This window comes from Vicugna pacos, chromosome X (genome assembly GCF_048564905.1).
Source record: "Vicugna pacos chromosome X, VicPac4, whole genome shotgun sequence".
Classification (NCBI taxonomy): Eukaryota; Metazoa; Chordata; class Mammalia; order Artiodactyla; family Camelidae; genus Vicugna; species Vicugna pacos.
The window spans coordinates 45,179,891-45,197,144 of NC_133023.1; the positions used below are offsets into that span (position 1 = coordinate 45,179,891).

At 34.9% G+C, this 17,254-nt stretch overlaps 1 protein-coding gene across 3 annotated transcripts in view; it reads left to right on the plus strand.

Annotated features, from left to right (window-relative positions):
• Positions 1-16,541, plus strand: part of NBDY (negative regulator of P-body association) — a 219,786-nt gene extending 203,245 nt beyond the window's left edge. For all 3 annotated transcript variants that reach the window (XM_072956521.1, XM_072956520.1, XM_072956523.1), the window contains one exon: positions 16,282-16,541. The gene's annotated coding sequence lies outside the window, so the exon portion shown is untranslated. The remainder of the gene's footprint in view (positions 1-16,281) is intronic.
• The last annotated feature ends 713 nt before the right edge of the window (positions 16,542-17,254 follow it).

Genomic DNA, 17,254 nt, shown 5'->3' on the forward strand with positions numbered 1-17,254 from the left:
CTAAGAGGTTTATTGTATCTTGTCTTATGTTTAAGTCTTTAATCCATTTTTAGTTGATTTTTGTATATGGTGTAAGGGAGTGTTCTAGCTTCATTGTTTTACATGCTGCTGTCCAGTTTTCCCAACACTATTTGCTGAAGAGACTGTCTTTATTCCATTGTATATTCTTGACTCCTTTGTCTAAGATGAGTTGACGAAAAGTTTGTGGGTTCATTTCTGGGCTGTCTATTCTGTTCCATTGGTCTATATGTCTGTTTTGGTACCAATACCATGGTGTCTTGATGACTGTAGCTCTATAGTATTATCTTAAGTCTGGGAGAGTTATTCCTCCAGCCTCTTTCTTTCTCTTCAGTAATGCTTTGCAATTCTAGGTCTTTGATGGTTCCATATAAATTTTATTATGATTTGTTCTAGTTCTGTGAAATATGTCCTGGGTAATTGGATAGGGATTGCATTAAATCTGTAGATTGCCTTGGGCAGTGTGACCATTTTAACAATATTGATTCTTCCGATCTAGGGGCATGGAATATCTTTCCATTTTTTAAAATCTTCTTTAATTTTCTTCATCAATGGTTTATAGTTTTCTGTGTATAATTCTTTCACCTCATTGGTTTGATTTATTCCCAGATATTTTATTACTTTGGATGCTACTTTAAAGAGGATTGTTTCTTTACTTTCTTTTTCTGTTGATTTATCGTTAGTGTAAAGAAATGCAACTGATTTTTGAACATTAATTTTGTAACCTGCTACCTTGCTGAGTTCTTCAATCAGCTCTAGTATCTTTTGTGTGGACCTTTTAGGATTTTCTATATATAGTAACTTGTCATCAGCATATAATGACACTTTTACCTGTTCTTTTCCAATTTGGATCCCTTTTATTTCTTTCTCTTGCCTGATTGCTGTGGCTAGGACTTCCAGGACTATGTTGAATAGGAGTGGTGATAGTGGGCATCCTTGTCTTGTCCCAGATTTTAGTTGAAAGCTTTTGAGTTGTTCACCTTTGAGTACTATGCTGGCTGTAGGTTTGTCATATATAGCTTTTATGATGTTGAGATATGTTCCCTCTATACCCACTTTGGTGAGAGTTTTTATCATAAATGGGTGTTGAATTTTATCAAATGCTTCTTCTGCATCAATTGAGATAACATCACTAGACAGATCTTCCAGACAGAAAACAAACAAGGCAACAGAGAAATTAAATACTACGATAGAAAAACTAGATTTGGTGTATATTTTCAGAGCATTACACCCCCCAAAAATAGGATATACATTCTTTTCAAGTGCACATGGAACATTTTCCAGGATCGATCATGTACTTGGGCACAAATGAACACTGGAATTGTCATAACATTGTAAAATGATTATAAATCAATAAAAATGTTAAAAAACTGGAAGGATTATTCTTCCTGAATTTAAATTTTATTACACAGATATAGTAATCAAAATAATATGTCAGTGATATAAAGAATAGGTTCATAGACCAATGGAACAGAATTATTTTCATGTATATAGAGTCAATTGATCTTTGACAAAGATGCTGAGAACGCATATGGGGAAAGTAGAATCCCTTCAATAAAAGTTGGTAAAATGACATGCACATACAAAAGAATGAAACTGGACCCAATATTAAACCACTCACAAAAATTAACTCAAAGTGGATTTATGAAATGAACTGTGAAACTTCTGAAAGAAAATACAGGTGAAATCTCCTTGACACTGGTGTTGATGATTATTTTGTTTTTCAATAAGTTGCCACAAGCAAAAACATAGAAGGTTAAACAAGTGGGAAAACATCAAACTAAAAATTTTGTGCACAGCAAAGGAATGTATCAGTAAATTGAAAAGGCAAGTTTTGGAATAGGAGAAAATAGTTGCAAACCATATATCCAATTAATTCATATCAAATATATAAGGACCTCATAAAACTCAGTATCAAAAACAAATAATCTGATGTAAATTTGGCAAGGGACCTGAATAAATATTTTTCTAAAGAGTCATAGTTATGGCTAATAGGTACATGAAAAGGTGTTCAGCATCATGAATAATCAGAGAAATGCAATTAAAGCCAGAATGAGTTATCACACCATGCCTATTACAATGGCTGTTGTCAAAAAGATGGTTGGCGAGGATGTGGAGAAAAGAGAACACTTGTGCACTGTTGGTGAGAATGTAAATTGGCATTTTTTTATGTGTTTCATAGAATTTAGCAGTTAAACCTTGTTATCCAAGACTTTTGTTTTTAGTAATTTTGTGATTACTGATTCAGTCTCTTTACCCTTTGTTGGTCTAGTCATATATTTTATTTCTTCATGATTCAGGCTTTGGTACTTTGTACATTTCTGGTAATCACTTATTCTGGGTTGTTCTACTCATTGACATAGAGTACTTATAATTGTTATGATCATTTGTATTTCTGTGGCTTCAGTTGTAATACCTCCTCTTTCTTTTCTGACTTTACTTATTCAGGTCTTCTCTCTTTTTCTCTTAGGCTATCTTCTAGTGTGTCAATTTTGTTTATCTTTAAAAAATCAGCTCTTGTTTTCATTAATCTTTTATACTGTTTTATGGTCTTTAATTTATTTATATTCTGGTTATGTCCTTCCACCTCCTAACTTTGTGCTGTTTGTTATTCTTTTGCTAGTTCCATGAGGTGAAAAGTTAGGTTGGTTTTTGATATATTTATTTATTTTTCTGTTTTAAATTGAGATATAATTGACATGTAAATTGTATTAAGTTTAGGTACACAAGGTGATTTGATATGTGTATATATTTTAAAATGCTTGCCACAATAAATTTAGTTAACATCCATCACCACATATAGTTACAAATTTTTTTTCTTGTGAAGAGGACTTTTAACTTTTAAGAACTAGTCTGTTAACAGCTTTCAAACAGAAAATACAGTATTGTTACCTATACCCGCTGTGTTGTACATTATATTTCTAAGACTTATGTTAAAACTGAAAGCTTGTGTGCTTTGACCACCTTAACCTCTATTCTCTGGCAAGCACCAAGCTCTCCTCTGTGTCTTTGAGATTTTTGTGTGTGTGGGGGGGTTGAAATATAAGTGAGATCCTACAGTATTTGTCTGAGTCTGACTTATCTCTTTTAGCATAATGAATGCCCTCAAGTTTCATCTATGATGTCAAAAATGGCAGCATTTCCTTCTTTTTGATGGGTGAAAAATATCCCATTGCATATAAATATGTTTTCTTTATCCTTTCATCTGTTGATGGACACTTTGTTTCTGTATCTTGGCTATTGTAAATAATGTTGCAGCTAACATAGGGATGCAGCTATCTTTTCATGTAGGTGGTTTTGTTTTCATCAGATAAATAACCAGGAGAATAGCTGGATCGTATGGTAGTCCTATTTTAATATTTTAGAGTAGCTTCTATATTGTTTTCCACTTCTTCATCGACCCGTTGGTATTTTTAGTAGCATGTTGCTTAGTCTCCACGTGTTTGTGCTTTTTCCATTTTTCTTCCTTTAATTGATTTCTAGTTTCATACCAGTGTAATCAGGAAAAATCCTTGATATAATACCTGTTTTCTTACATTTGTTGAGACTTGTTTTGTGGCCTAGAACATGATCTATCCTGGAAGCTATTCCATGTGCACTTGAAAAGAATGTGAATTCTGCTGTTTTGAGATGTAATGTCTTGTAGATATCTATTAAACTGGCTTATTGCATCATTTAAGTCTACTGTTGCATTATTGATTTTTGGTCTGGATAGTCTGTCCATTTATGTAAGTGGGGTGTCCCCTACTATTACTGTATTGTTGTCAATTTATCCTGCTTTGTTTCTTAATATTTGCCTTATATATTTAGGTGCTCCTGTATTTGGTGCACATATGTTAATGAGTGTAATCACTTCCTCTTGTATTGATCCTTTTATCATAATATAATGCTCTTCTTTGTCTTTTGTTATAAACTTTGTTGTCTGATATGAGTATTGCTATGCCCACTTCGTTGTCATTTCCATTTGCATAAAATATCTTTTTCAATCCCCTCATTTTCAATTTTGTGTGTGTCTTTAGTTCTGAAGTGACTCATTTGTAAGCAGCATATAGGTGGGTCTTGTTTTTACATCCAATCATCCACCCTATGGATTTTGATTGGAACATTTAGTCCATTGACATTTAAAGTAACTATTGATAGATGTGTACTTATTACCATTTTATTACATGCTTTCTAGTTGTTTTTGTAATTCTTCCTTGGTCTTTTTTCTTTTAGTTTCTTATCTTGTTTGATAATTTTCTTTAGTGGTATGCTTGCATATTTTCTGTCTTTTTTGTGTGTATCTATTATAGGGTTTTGATTTGTGGTTACCATGAGGTTCATATGTGTTGACCTGTAACTATATCTTCTTGTTTCATTTCTTACTCCTATTGCTTTTTACAAATCTGGTTTAACTTCAAGCACATTCTAAATGATCTACATTTTTTACACTTTTCCCCACACTTTGTGATTTTGATATCATATTTCCCATCTGTATGTTTATTCTTTTATTGATTATTGTAGTTATACTTGGTTTTACATTTTTTAACCTTTTAATCTTAGTACTTGCTTATTTAAGCGATTGAGCCTCATCCTTTACCATATATTTGCCTTTACTAGTGGGATTTTTCTTTTTCTATATGTACTTTCTTCTTGTTATAGCCTTTCTTTTCTACTTAGAGAATACCCTTTAACATTAGTTTAGGGTAGGTCTAGTATTGGTGAACTCTTTTATTCTTGCTTCTCTCAATTCTTTATCTCTCCTTCAATTCTGAATGATAATCTTTTTGGGTGAATACCCTAGATTGTAGGGTTTTTTTCTTTCAGCACTTTAAATATATTGTGTCACTCCTTCCTGGCCTAAAAATTTTCTGCAGGAAAATCAGCTGATAGACTTATGGGGGGTTCCCTTTTATATGACTTTTTTCTTCTCTTGCTACTTTTGGAATTACATATTTATCTTTAACTTCAGCCATTTTAATTATTATATGCCTTGGTGTGGGTCTGTTTGGGTTCATCTTCTTTGGGGCCTTACATTCTTCCTATACCTGGACATCTGTTCCCCTCTTCAGGTTTGGAAAGTTTTCAGCCATAATTTTATTAAGTACATTTTTACCCTCTTCTTTCTCTCTTCTTCTGGGATCCCTATAATGCTGATGTTTTTGTGCTTGATATGATCCGAAAGATCCCTTAAACAGGTTTTAAAATTTGTTTTTATTTTGCTGTTCTGCTTGGGTGATTTGCATTATTCTATCTTTCAGATAACTTATGTATTCTTCTCTATCAGCTAGTCTGCTGTTTATCCCTTCTAGTGTGTTTTCACTTCAGTTATTTTATTATTTTGTTCTGACTAGTTCTTTTTTATGTTTTATTCCTTTGTTACAATTTTCACTGTGTTCATCCATTCTTTTACATAATTCAGTTAGCTTTCCTTCTGTGATTGTTTAACTTTATCTAGTAAATTATATCTATTTCATTAACTTTTTTTTCAGAGGCATTCTCTTTTCCTTTCAACTTTGAAAAAGTCTTATGTCTTCTCAATTTGCTTATTTTTCTCTGTCTCTATCAAACTGAGACAGTTACCTAAGTGGTTTTGAAAGGGTGTTCTTATGTGCAAACATCCCTATACAGTCTGTGTGTGCCCATTGACTTTTGTGGTAGAGCCAGATTTGACGTGAACACAAGTCACAACTTTCCTCAAGGTGTGCTAGCATCTATCACCATGGTAGAAGGTGATGCTGAAGATTCAGGGGCTAGGGCAGGAGGCAGCTGTGAGTAGGGGCTATTTCTCTACTTAGTAACTATCACCATGCTATCAGGGATAAGGTCAGTTCTCAAGTTGCTGGAGCAGAAACCCTGAAGATCAGGTCTGGGCTGGTTCAATTCTAAGTGTGTGCTTTCACCTTGCAGTACTGGCTCCATCAGCCCCAGAGGAAACAGAGCTGGAGAAAAAGGCACTTCTGTGGGTATTGGGCAAGCATTGGGGCACAGGGTGTCATCTGCCTCTGATGTGCTACCTGTGCTATCATCAATAATGTCTGTCTCATCCCTGCTTAGATACCACTTAGGGTTTAAACCACCACAACATCTCATCACTGAGCTTTTCCTTCAGTTGTGGCTGCCCTTGCTGTAGTGTAGAGCTGCAAAAAGAGGCAAATGGGATTAGAGTGTTGACTTAGGCTGGGGCACATAACAGGGTGGTTGCAGGAAATGAGTCAGACAGTTCCATGGTTTCAATCCATCCATTCCACTCAGCTTTGAGATGAAGCAAGCATTTGTGTAATCCTCACAAACAGTCTAAGCTTCCCACAGAACTGTTAGTCCCAATGGCCCTCCAACCATCTAAGGGGGGTTCATCTTCCCTTTTTCAGACTTCAGAGCTAGGGCACCAAATATGTGTCTCAAATTTCTCACTCTCCAGGGAGGGTCTATGCCCATGTAATCTCCCTCTTCCTCCAAGTCCCCTCCCAGGGTGACAGGTCTCAACATGATTGCTTCTATTCCCTTCCTACCCAGTTCTACAAGTATCTTTCTTACAGCCTTAGTTGTACATGAGTTCTTTCGGCTAGTCTCCAGTTAGTTTTCAGTGTGAATTTTTCCACATGTACATATATACATTTTTTGCTGTGTTCATTGAGGAGAGGCTCCTATTCTGGCTAACTTGATTCAGGTACCTAAAACAATTTTATATGTATACAAAACCAAAAATAACTTGATAGAAAAATGGTTAAGGAACAGATAATTCTTAGAAGTCAAAATATAAATGACCAAAAATGATTATCAGTTAACTTCATTATTAATCACGGACATATAATTTGAGATACCATTTTTAGCCCATAATATTTGCAACAATTAAAAGTCTCCACAATCTTCAAATTTAGGACGGATGTAGTGAAATATATACTGTCTATGAGAGTGTATATTTTATGCTATTTTAGAAGCATTAAAATTTTATTTTTTAATTTAATTTTTAAATTGAGTTATTGTCAGTTTCTAATGTTGTGTCAATTTTTGGTGTACAGCACAATTTTCCAGTCATATATGAATATACATATATTCATTTTCATATCCTTTTTCTCCATGAACTGCTACAAGATTGTGAATATATTTCCCTGTACTATACAGTATAAACTTGTTTATCTACTCTATATATGTCAGTATCTAAAAATCTCAAACTCCCACTGTGTCTCTTCCCAGCTCCCTCCCTGCTGGCAACCATGAGTTTGCATTCTGTCTGTGAGTCTGTTTCTGTTTATATTTGCATTTGGTTGTCTTCTTTTCTCTCTCTCTCTCTTTTTTTTTTTTTTTTTGGATTCCAATATTAGTGATCTCATATGGTATTTTTTCTTTCTCTTTCTGGCTTGCTTCACTTAGAATGACATTCTCCAGGGACATCCTTTTTGCTGCAAATGGCATTATGTCATTTTTTATGGCTGAATACTACTCTGTTGTATAATTGTACCACACCATCTTTATCCAGTTATCTGTCGATAGACATTTAGGTTGTTTCCATGACATGGCTATTTTAAGCAGTGCTACTATTAACATTGGGGTGCAGGTGTCTTTTTGATGTACGGCTCTTTCTGGATATATGGCCAGGAGTGGGATTGCTGGGTCATATGTTAAGTCTATTTTTATTTATTTATTTTTTACATTTTTATTGATTCATAATCATTTTACAGTGTTGTGTCAAATTCCAGTGTTCAGTACAATTTTTCAGTCATACATGGACATATACACACTCATTGTCACATTTTTTTCTCTGTGATTTATCATAGCATTTTGTGTATATTTCCCTGTGCTATACAGTGTAATCTAGTTTATCTGTTCTACAATTTTGAAATCCCAGTCTATCCCTTCCCACCCTCTACCCCGCCCCCCCCCCCCGGTAACCACAAGTCTTTTGAGGAATCTCCATACTGTTTTCCACAATGGCTGCACCAAACTGCCTTCCCACCAACAGTGTAGAAGTGTTCATTTTCTCCACACCCTTTCCAGCATTTATCATTTGTGGATATTTTTAACACTTTTTATTGATTTATAATCATTTTACAATGTTGTGTCAAATTCCAGTGTTCAGCACAATTTTTCAGTCATTCATGGACATATACACACTCATTGTCACATTTTTTTCTCTGTGAGTTATCATAACATTTTGTGTATATTTCCCTGTGCTATATACAGTGTAATCTTGTTTATCTATTCTACAATTTTGAAATCCCAGTCTATCCCTTCCCACCCTCCACCCCCCTGGCAACCACAAGTCTGTATTCTCTGTCTGTGAGTCTATTTCTGTCCTGTATTTATGCTTTGTTTTTGTTTGTTTGTTTGTTTTTTTGTTTGTTTTTTAGATTCCACATATGAGCGATCTCATATGGTATTTTTCTTTCTCTTTCTGGCTTACTTCACGTAGAATGACATTCTCCAGGAGCATCCGTGTGGCTGCAAATGGCATTATGTTGTCGGTTTTTATGGCTGAGTAGTATTCCATTGTATAAATATACCACTTCTTCTTTATCCAGTCACCTGTTGATGGACGTTTAGGCTGTTTGCATATTTTGGCTATTGTAAATAGTGCTGCTATGAACATTGGGGTGCAGGTGTCATCCTGAAGTAGATTTCCTTCTGGATACAAGCCCAGGAGTGGGATTCCTGGATCATATGGTAAGTCTATTCCTAGTCTTTTGAGGAATCTCCACACTGTTTTCCATAGTGGCTGCACCGGACTGCATTCCCACCAGCAGTGTAGGAGGGTTCCCCTTTCTCCACAGCCTCTCCAGCATTTGTCATTTTTGGATTTTTGAATGACGGCCATTCTGACTGGTGTGAGGTGATACCTCATTGTAGTTTTGATTTCCATTTCTCTGATAATTAGTGAAAATGAGCATTTTTTAATGTGCCTATTGGTCATTCACATGTCTTCATTGGAGAATTTCTTGTTTAGGTATTTTGCCCATTTTTGGTCTGGGTTGTTTGTTTTTTCTTATTAAGTCATATGAGCTGTTTATGTATTCTGGAGATTAAGCCCAAGTCAGTTTCATCTTTTGCAAATATTTTCTCCCATTCCATATGTTGTCATTATGTTTTGCTTATGGTTTCCTTTGCTGTACAAAAGCTTGTAAGTTTCATTAGGTCCCATTTGTTTATTTTTGCTTTTATTTATATTGCTTTTGTAGACTGCCCTAGGAGAACACTGCTGAGATGTATATGAGATAAAGTTTTGCCTATGTTTTCTTCTAGGAGTTTTATTGTGTCTTGTTTTATGTTTAACTTTTTAATCAATTTTGAGTTTATTTTTGTGTATGGTGTGAGAGTGTATTGTAACTTCATTGATTTACGTGCAGCTGTCCAGTTTTCCCAACACCATTTGCTGAAGAGACTGTCTTTATTCCATGGTATATTCTTGCCTCTTTTGTTGAAGATTAATTGACCAAAAGTTTGTGGGTTCATTTCTGGGCTCTCTATTTTGTTCCGTTGATCCATATGATTGTTTTTGTCCCAAAACCATACTGTTTTGAATGCTGTAGTCTGTAGTATTGTCTGAAGTCTGGGAGGGTTATTCCTCCAGCCCCAGTCTTTCTCTTTAGTAATGCTTTAGCAATTCTGGGTCTTTTGTGGTTCCATATAAATTTTATTGTGATTTGTTCTATTCTGTGAAATATGTCCTGAGTGATTTGATAGGGATTGCATTACATATGTAAATTGCCTTGGGCAGTATGACCATTTTAACAATATTGATTCTTCCAATCCAATTGCATGGGATATCTTTCCATTTTTAAAGTCTTCTTTAATTTCCTTCATCAATGGTTTATAGTTCTCCATTTATAAATCTTTCACCTCCTTGGTTAGATTTATTCCTAAGTACTTTATTACTTTGGGTGCTATTTTAAAAGGGATTGTTTCTTTAGTTTCTCTTCCTGTTGTTGATTCATCATTAGTGTAAAAAAATTCCACTGACTTTTGTACATTAATCTTGTATCCTCCTACCTTGTTGAATTCTTTTATTAGTTCTAGTAGTTTTTGTGTGGAACTTTAAGGGTTTTCTACATGTAATGTCATGTCTGCATGTTATGACAGTTATACCTCTTTTTTTCCAATTTGGATCCCTTTTATTTATTTTTCTTGCCTGAATACATTGCTAGGACTTCCAAGACTATGTGGAATAAAAGTGGTGAGATTGGACAACCTTCTTTTGTCCCAGATCTTAGTGGGAAGATTTTCAGTTTTTCACCATTGAGCACTAAGCTGGCTGTTGGTTTCCCATAAACAGCTTTTATTATGTTGAGATATGTTTTCTCTATACCCACTTTGGTGAGCGTTTTTACCATAAATGGGTATTGAATTTTATGAAATGCTTTTTCTGCATCTATTGAGATGACCATGTGGTTTTGTTCTTTCTCTTGTTGATGTGATGTATTACATTGATTGGTTTGCATATGTTGAACCACCCTTGTGTCCCTGGGATGAACCCCGCTTGATCATGGTATATGATTTTTTTTATGTGCTGTTGGATTTCATTTGCTAATATTTTGTTGAGGATTTTGGCATCTATGTTCATCAGTGATATTGGCCTATAATTCTCTTTTTTAGGTAGTGTCTTTGCCTGGTTTTGGTATCAGGGTGATGGTACTCTCATAGAATTAGTTTGGGAGTATTCCCTCCTTTTCAATCTTCTGGAAGAGTTTGAGAAGGATCGGTATGAGTTCTTCTTTGTATGTTTGGTAGACTTTCCCAGTGAAGCCATCCAGTCCTGGACTTTGTTTGTAGGGAGGTTTTTATTGTTAATTCAATTTCATTTCTAGTGATTGGTTTGTTTAAGTGGTCAGTTTCTTCTTGATTCAGTCTTGGACTGTATGTTTCCAGAAACTTGTCAACTTCTCGGTTATCCATTTTGTTTGTTTTTATTTTCTTTTTTTCTTTTTTCTTTTTTTGCTTTAGTGGTAGTGAATTTTTCCAGTGAGTTTTTTTTATTTTAAAAATTTTTCAATTTTTTATTGAAGTATAGTCAGTTTACAATGTGTTAATTTCTGATGTATAGCATAGTGGTTCAGATGTGTGTGTGTGTGTGTGTGTGTATGTACACATATATACATATATTCCTTTTCATAGTTTTTTTCAATATAGGCTATTACAGGGTATTGAATACAGTACCTGTGCTATACAGTATGAACTTTTTGCTTATCTATATATTTGGCCACAGTATTCTCATGTGATAATTTGTATTTCTGTGTTATTCATTGTAATTTCTCTATTTTCCTTTCTTATTTTGCTTATTTGTGCTCTCTCTTTTCTCTTCTTTTTTAGCTTGGCCAGAAGTTTGTCAATTTTGTTTACACTTTCAAAAGACCAGGTCTTGGTAGATTGATTTTTTTCTACTTTTTAAAATTTCTGTTACATTTATTTCCTCCCTGATATTTATTATTTCATTCCTTCTGCTGGCTTTTGGGGGTTTTTTTCCTCTTCTTTTTCTATATTTTTTTGCTGGTAGGTTAGAATGTTTATTTGAGATTGTTCTTTTTTGAGGAAGTCCTGTATTGTTAAGAACTTCGCTCTTAGGACTACTTTTGCTGCATCCCATAGATAATGTGTGGTTGTGATCTCATTGTCATTTTTCAGAGTGTTGTTTAATTTCTTCTTTGATTTCATCATTGACCCATTGGTTTTTGAGTGGCATGTTGTTTAGCCTCCTTGCTGTCATTTTTGTTTGTTTTTCATGCAGTATATTTCTACTTTCATTGCATTGTGGTCAGAAAAGATTCTTTAGATAATTTCTATCTTCTCAAATTTATTGATGCTTCTTTTGTGCCCAAGTACATGATCTATCTTAGCAGTGTTCCATGTGCACTTGAAAATAATTTATATTCTATTTTTGAGCAATGTAATGTTCTGAAAATATCAACCAAGTCTAATTGCTCTTTTGTGTCATTTTATTTATCTGTTGCCTTATTAATTTTCTTTCTGAAAGATCTGTCCAGTGATGTTAATGTTGTGCTAATGTCTTCTACTATGATTGTATTCCCATCCGTTTCTTCCTTCATATCTGTTAGCATCTGCTTTATGTATTTAGTTGCTTGTATGTTGGGTGCATATATGTTAACAAATGTTATATCCTCATCAGGTTCTCCTCCTTTAATCATTATATAATGTTTTTTATCTTTATTTATGACCTTTGCTTTAAAGCTTATTTTGTCTGAAATCAATATTTCTACTCCTGCTTCCTTGCCTTTTCCATTTACATGGAATATCATTTTCCATCCTCTCACTGTCAATTTATGTGTGTCCTTCTTCTTCAAGTGGGTCTCTTGTATGCAGCATTTTGAACGTTCTTATTTTATTATCCAGTTTGCCACTCTGTGTCTTTTGATTGGAGCATTTAGTCCCTTATCATTTACAGTAATTAATGATAGATGTTTGTTTATTGCCATTTTGAAGTTAGTTTTGTGGTTGATTTTGTATTTTCACTTTGTTCCTTTCTTTTTCTTTTTGTGGTTTGATTATTTTCCTTTCTATTGTCTTGGTTTATTTTTAGTTTTTGTGACTCTATTGTAAGCTTTTGGCTTGTGGTTACCCTGTTTGTACTTACATTAACAAATTACTATATCTGTTTGTTTTAAACAGATAGTAATACAAGCTCAAACCCATCCTATCGAGACAAAAAAAAAAGGTGGAAAAAAAACCCTCTATATTTTCTTATTCCTGTCTCTGACTCTTAATGATTTAGATGTCCTCTTTTACAGTTTCATGTTATTCTGTTCTAATTCATCATGTTTATTGCCTTTCCAATTATGGTTTTCTCCTTTCTGTTGCATTCTGCTTCTTTTCTATTTAGAGTAGAACTTTCAATATTTCTGTTAGCATGAGTTTAGTGTTGCTAAATTCTTTTAGTTTTTGCTGGTCTGTGAAGTTCTTTATCTCTCCTTCTATTGAAAGGATAGCCTTGCTGGATAAAGTATACCAAGTTTCAGCTTTTTTTTCCATTCAGGACTTTGAATGTATCTTGCCACTGTCTTGTGGCCTGTAGTGTTTGTGTAGAGTAATTAGCTGAAAGCGTTATGGCTTCTCCTTTGTGACTACTATCACTTTGTTTTTCTCTCGCTGCTTTTAGAATCATTTCTTTATCCTTAACTCTGGCCATCCTGATTATACGTCTTGGTGTGGGTCTGTTTTGGTTCTTCTTGTTTGGGACCCACTATGCCTCCTGTACTTGGATATCTGATTCTTCTTTAGGTTTGAGAAGTTTTCAGTAATGATTTCTTCAAATACCTTTCAATCTCCTTGCTCTTTCTTCTCCTTCTGGGACCCCTATTATGCTTAGATTGTCACATTGTATATTATCCCATAGGTCCCTTATGTTGTTTTCCTTGGTTTTTATTTGTTTTTCTCTCAGCTGTTCTGATTGGGCGATTTCTGTTATCCTGTCTTCTAAGTCACATATTCATTCTTCTCCATTATCTAGCCTACATTTTCCAGGCTTTAGCTCAGCTTTCATCTCCTCAAATGAGTTTTCCAATTTTAATTCACTCCTCTTTATGGTTTCAATTTCCTTTTTGACATATTCTCTGTCTCTGTTCACAATTTTTTTAGTTCCTTTAGTACTTTGATCACTCCTTATTTGAAATGATTATCTATTATGCTATCCAAGTTTATTTCATTAACCATACTTTCAGGGTATTTCTCTTGTTATTTTAATTGGGAGTAGTTCTTCTGCTTCTTCATTTTACTTATATCTCTCTGGCACTTTGGATTATGGAGTATCAATTATCTACTGTGATCCTGAAGGGGTTTTTGTTTATCTAAAGTGGATGCAGAAATAAAACTAAAAAAAAAGAAATTTAGAAGAATAAAAAAATTTGAATAGTGTCTATTCAATTACAGAAGAACAAAATGAAGAAAAATAATACTCGAGTTGAAACAAATATTAAAAACTTACAAGAAGAAAAACATAATTGAAAACAGTATAATCAATAACAGAAGAACAAAACAAAGCAAAATAAAAATCAAATTGAGAGTAACTTTAAAAATTTAAAAGAATAAAAGATTTTAAAACAGTATAATTGATAGAACAAAACAAAGAGAAAGAAAATGAAATTGAAGCAAATTTTTAAAATTAATATGAATACTTTAAAAGACATTTTTAAAAGGGATTAAAATAGATATGAGAATTTTCAAATAATTGCAAATTTAATGTGAAAAGGAAAAAAGAAAAGAAGGAAAAAAAAGTGTTGGGCTCCCATGGAGACTGTGTCCTTCTTAAGTATGGGTGATTGCCAAGTATTCCATGCCTTTTGCCTGTTATCCCTTTGGTTGGGTGTGTGACCTGTGTTCTGCCAGCCAGAGCCTGCCCTCGCTATTGAGAAGATCCTTTTTGTTGTGTGGTTGTCACCACTCCTGCCCTCACCATGCTGTGTGAACTCTGCTCCCTGGTTCTAGAGGCCCTCTGGTTGCACCCCTTGTCTGTGCTACTCCCAGTGCCAGTAGGCGGGCAGGTCATGCTCTCTCCCAATGTGGTGTTCTGGCACCCTGCTCCTTCATGGTTGTTGGGCAGGTCACTTCCCTGTTCAGTGCCACTCCCCATGCCATGTCGATTCCACACTCTGTAGGTGGATCTGGGATAAGGCCGCACCAGCCCTCATCCCTGCTCTGTGCCAGTACTCTGGTCCTTGTTCATTTGTCTTAGAGGCTCGAGTTCACAGAGGCACCAGGGCTGAAATTTCCCCTCTGCCTGGGGCTGTAAAGAAACCTCAGTCCCACCTATGGGTTTGTGGAGCCCCTATGTATGGATTTAGGTTTCAGTACCCCCTTCTTCTGGGAGCTGTGCACTGGGGAATATGGTGGCTGTTGCTGAGCCCCACCTGTTTTCACCTGAGAACATGCCGGTAATGGTGCCATTGCCCCAGGGCACACCAGCAGTGTTGTTTTGCTTTTTTTTGTTCATATTTTATGGGTGACCCAGGCTGTTCCTATCTGTATACCCTCCAAGCAATGGCACATAGCACACTGCAGTCCCTGAGGCTGCCTTTATACAGTTGGTCCAAGTCCTTTGCCTGGATCGGGCAGCCTGTCCTGTCCCCCACTGGCTGCTTTGCCTCTAGGGCTGGGTGTCACGGGGACCCTTTGTTCCTGTTTATCTTCATTCTTTTGGTCAAGGGCTATTCGGTACAGATCCTAGCCTTGGAGGTTCCCCTTCTGTCCCACTGACCTCACCTTTGGAGAGGGGGAGACCCAGGAAATGAGTGTTGTTCCTATTTTGCCACTCCCTCCCTGTGAGGCTGGTCCCACACTATTTTCCTTTTTCTTTTTTTCCTTTTCTCCTACCAGATTGGTGGTATATTTTGTCTTTTGAAGAAGGCAATGTTCTGTCAAAGTTCAGCAGGTGTTCTGATTGGATGGGTGGGTCCATGGATGTCAGTCCTGGTGTATTTGTGGAAGAGGTTGTGCTACTAGCATCCTTCTACTCTGCCATCTTGGCCGTTATCCCCCATTTTTTTTTTTTTGTTATAATGAAAAGTCACAAAGATACTAAATGCATTTTAACAGAAGAATGACTAAACATATTATTCCATCAATGTTATATTGTGAGGCTACTGCAATACAGGGATAGGTTTATTTTGATGTGGAAAAATCATTAAGACATTTTGTTAAGTGAATTAAAACAAATTGCAGAATTGTGTGAATGGCATGATTGAATTTATATATAAAACATCTTGTCTAAAACTATTGTTAAGTACTGTGTGTACATTTAAAAGTGGAGAAAAAGATCTATTAAGAACTGATACTTCTGTTTTCTGGAGATAGGATAATTGAAGAAATGTAGTTTGATGGCAAGAGTAATTTTGTCTATGTTGTTAGGATTATATACAGTTCAATTATAGTCATGTATTATTTGTGTAAACAGATATAGATTTTTCTGGAGAATATAAGATTATGTTGAGAGATACTGAAGTCAGAATGGGACAAGTTGATCAATTATGGAAGTCTAGAAAAACAAGAAACACAGAAGTAGACATCCCAGAACTTTTCTCAGAGAAAAATGACTAGGGTTATGGAAACGTCTGGTCTACATGACAGGAAAATACATCAGATATAATGTAAGATGCCAGTTCTCAGCCTCTTATGACTTAAGTGTTTATGAAGAAATGCTCTGATGATTTTGTTTTCCTTGTAATCTGTCTAGATGGAAAAGTGGGTCACTAGCTTCTCAACAGACATATCTGGTCTGTATGATAATTGCATTTCTCAACAATATAAATGAATAAATTATACTTCTCTTCTTATTTCTTTCAGTCTTATGATATAATCAGCGAAATTTCACCACCTGAATTTGGATGAATTCTGGGACATGACCAATATCAGTCTGTAGACTTCTAAGATTGAAGGCCCTGGCCTGGATCATGGTGAATTTACCAAAGCAAATAATGCCTGTGAGATGGTCCTGCAACAGCCAATCAGTTCTCTCCTTTGGTGACTTGCAGTCCTTGCTGTATAAGTTTGAACTCCTATAAATCCATTAAGGTTGTAATAAACTGTTTCTCTCATTGCTGTTAGTTCTATATGACTACTACCTAGTAAATTGTGAATTTTTAGTAAATATTTCTTAATAATTCCAAATACAAAATATTCCTAAAACTGGCATCAAAGTATGAACTTCTTCCTACAAATGGCCATTCACTCATTCTTTATAGTGTGATAATATCAGGAAAGTTGGGGTGTGGTGAAGGATAAGGGAAAAAATACAAAAAATAATTAAGTTCCCAGCATATTCTCTTTACTTTAAAGTCAGTTTTTCCATTGTATTTATTCTATGATATCCCTTATTCTTTTACATGTTAACTGTTTTCCTGGTCATGATGGTTGGTGTGCTTGTTTTTTGCTATTTTCCACCTTACTTCTAAAATACTTAGTGTTAAATAAATCAGGTATCTTAATTAAAAGCATTAATAAAAGTTATGATGAAAAGTGCAAGGAAAATGGGAAAACAGCAATTAAAAAAATTTCACATAGTTCATGAATTGCTCAGAAATTAGAGAAAAAGTTAAAGATACTTTGTGGGAGATCTTTATATACATTAAATAATGTATTAATGATACAATAATTAAAACAGCATATTACTGATGTAGAAATATGTACACAAGTCAATAAACAGGGTATAAACCCCAGAAATGGACATAGGCTTATATAAGACTTTAGAGGTCACATTTCAAATTAGGGAGGAAGGGCTGAATCATACATTAAACAGTGTAAATAACATTTGGTTGAT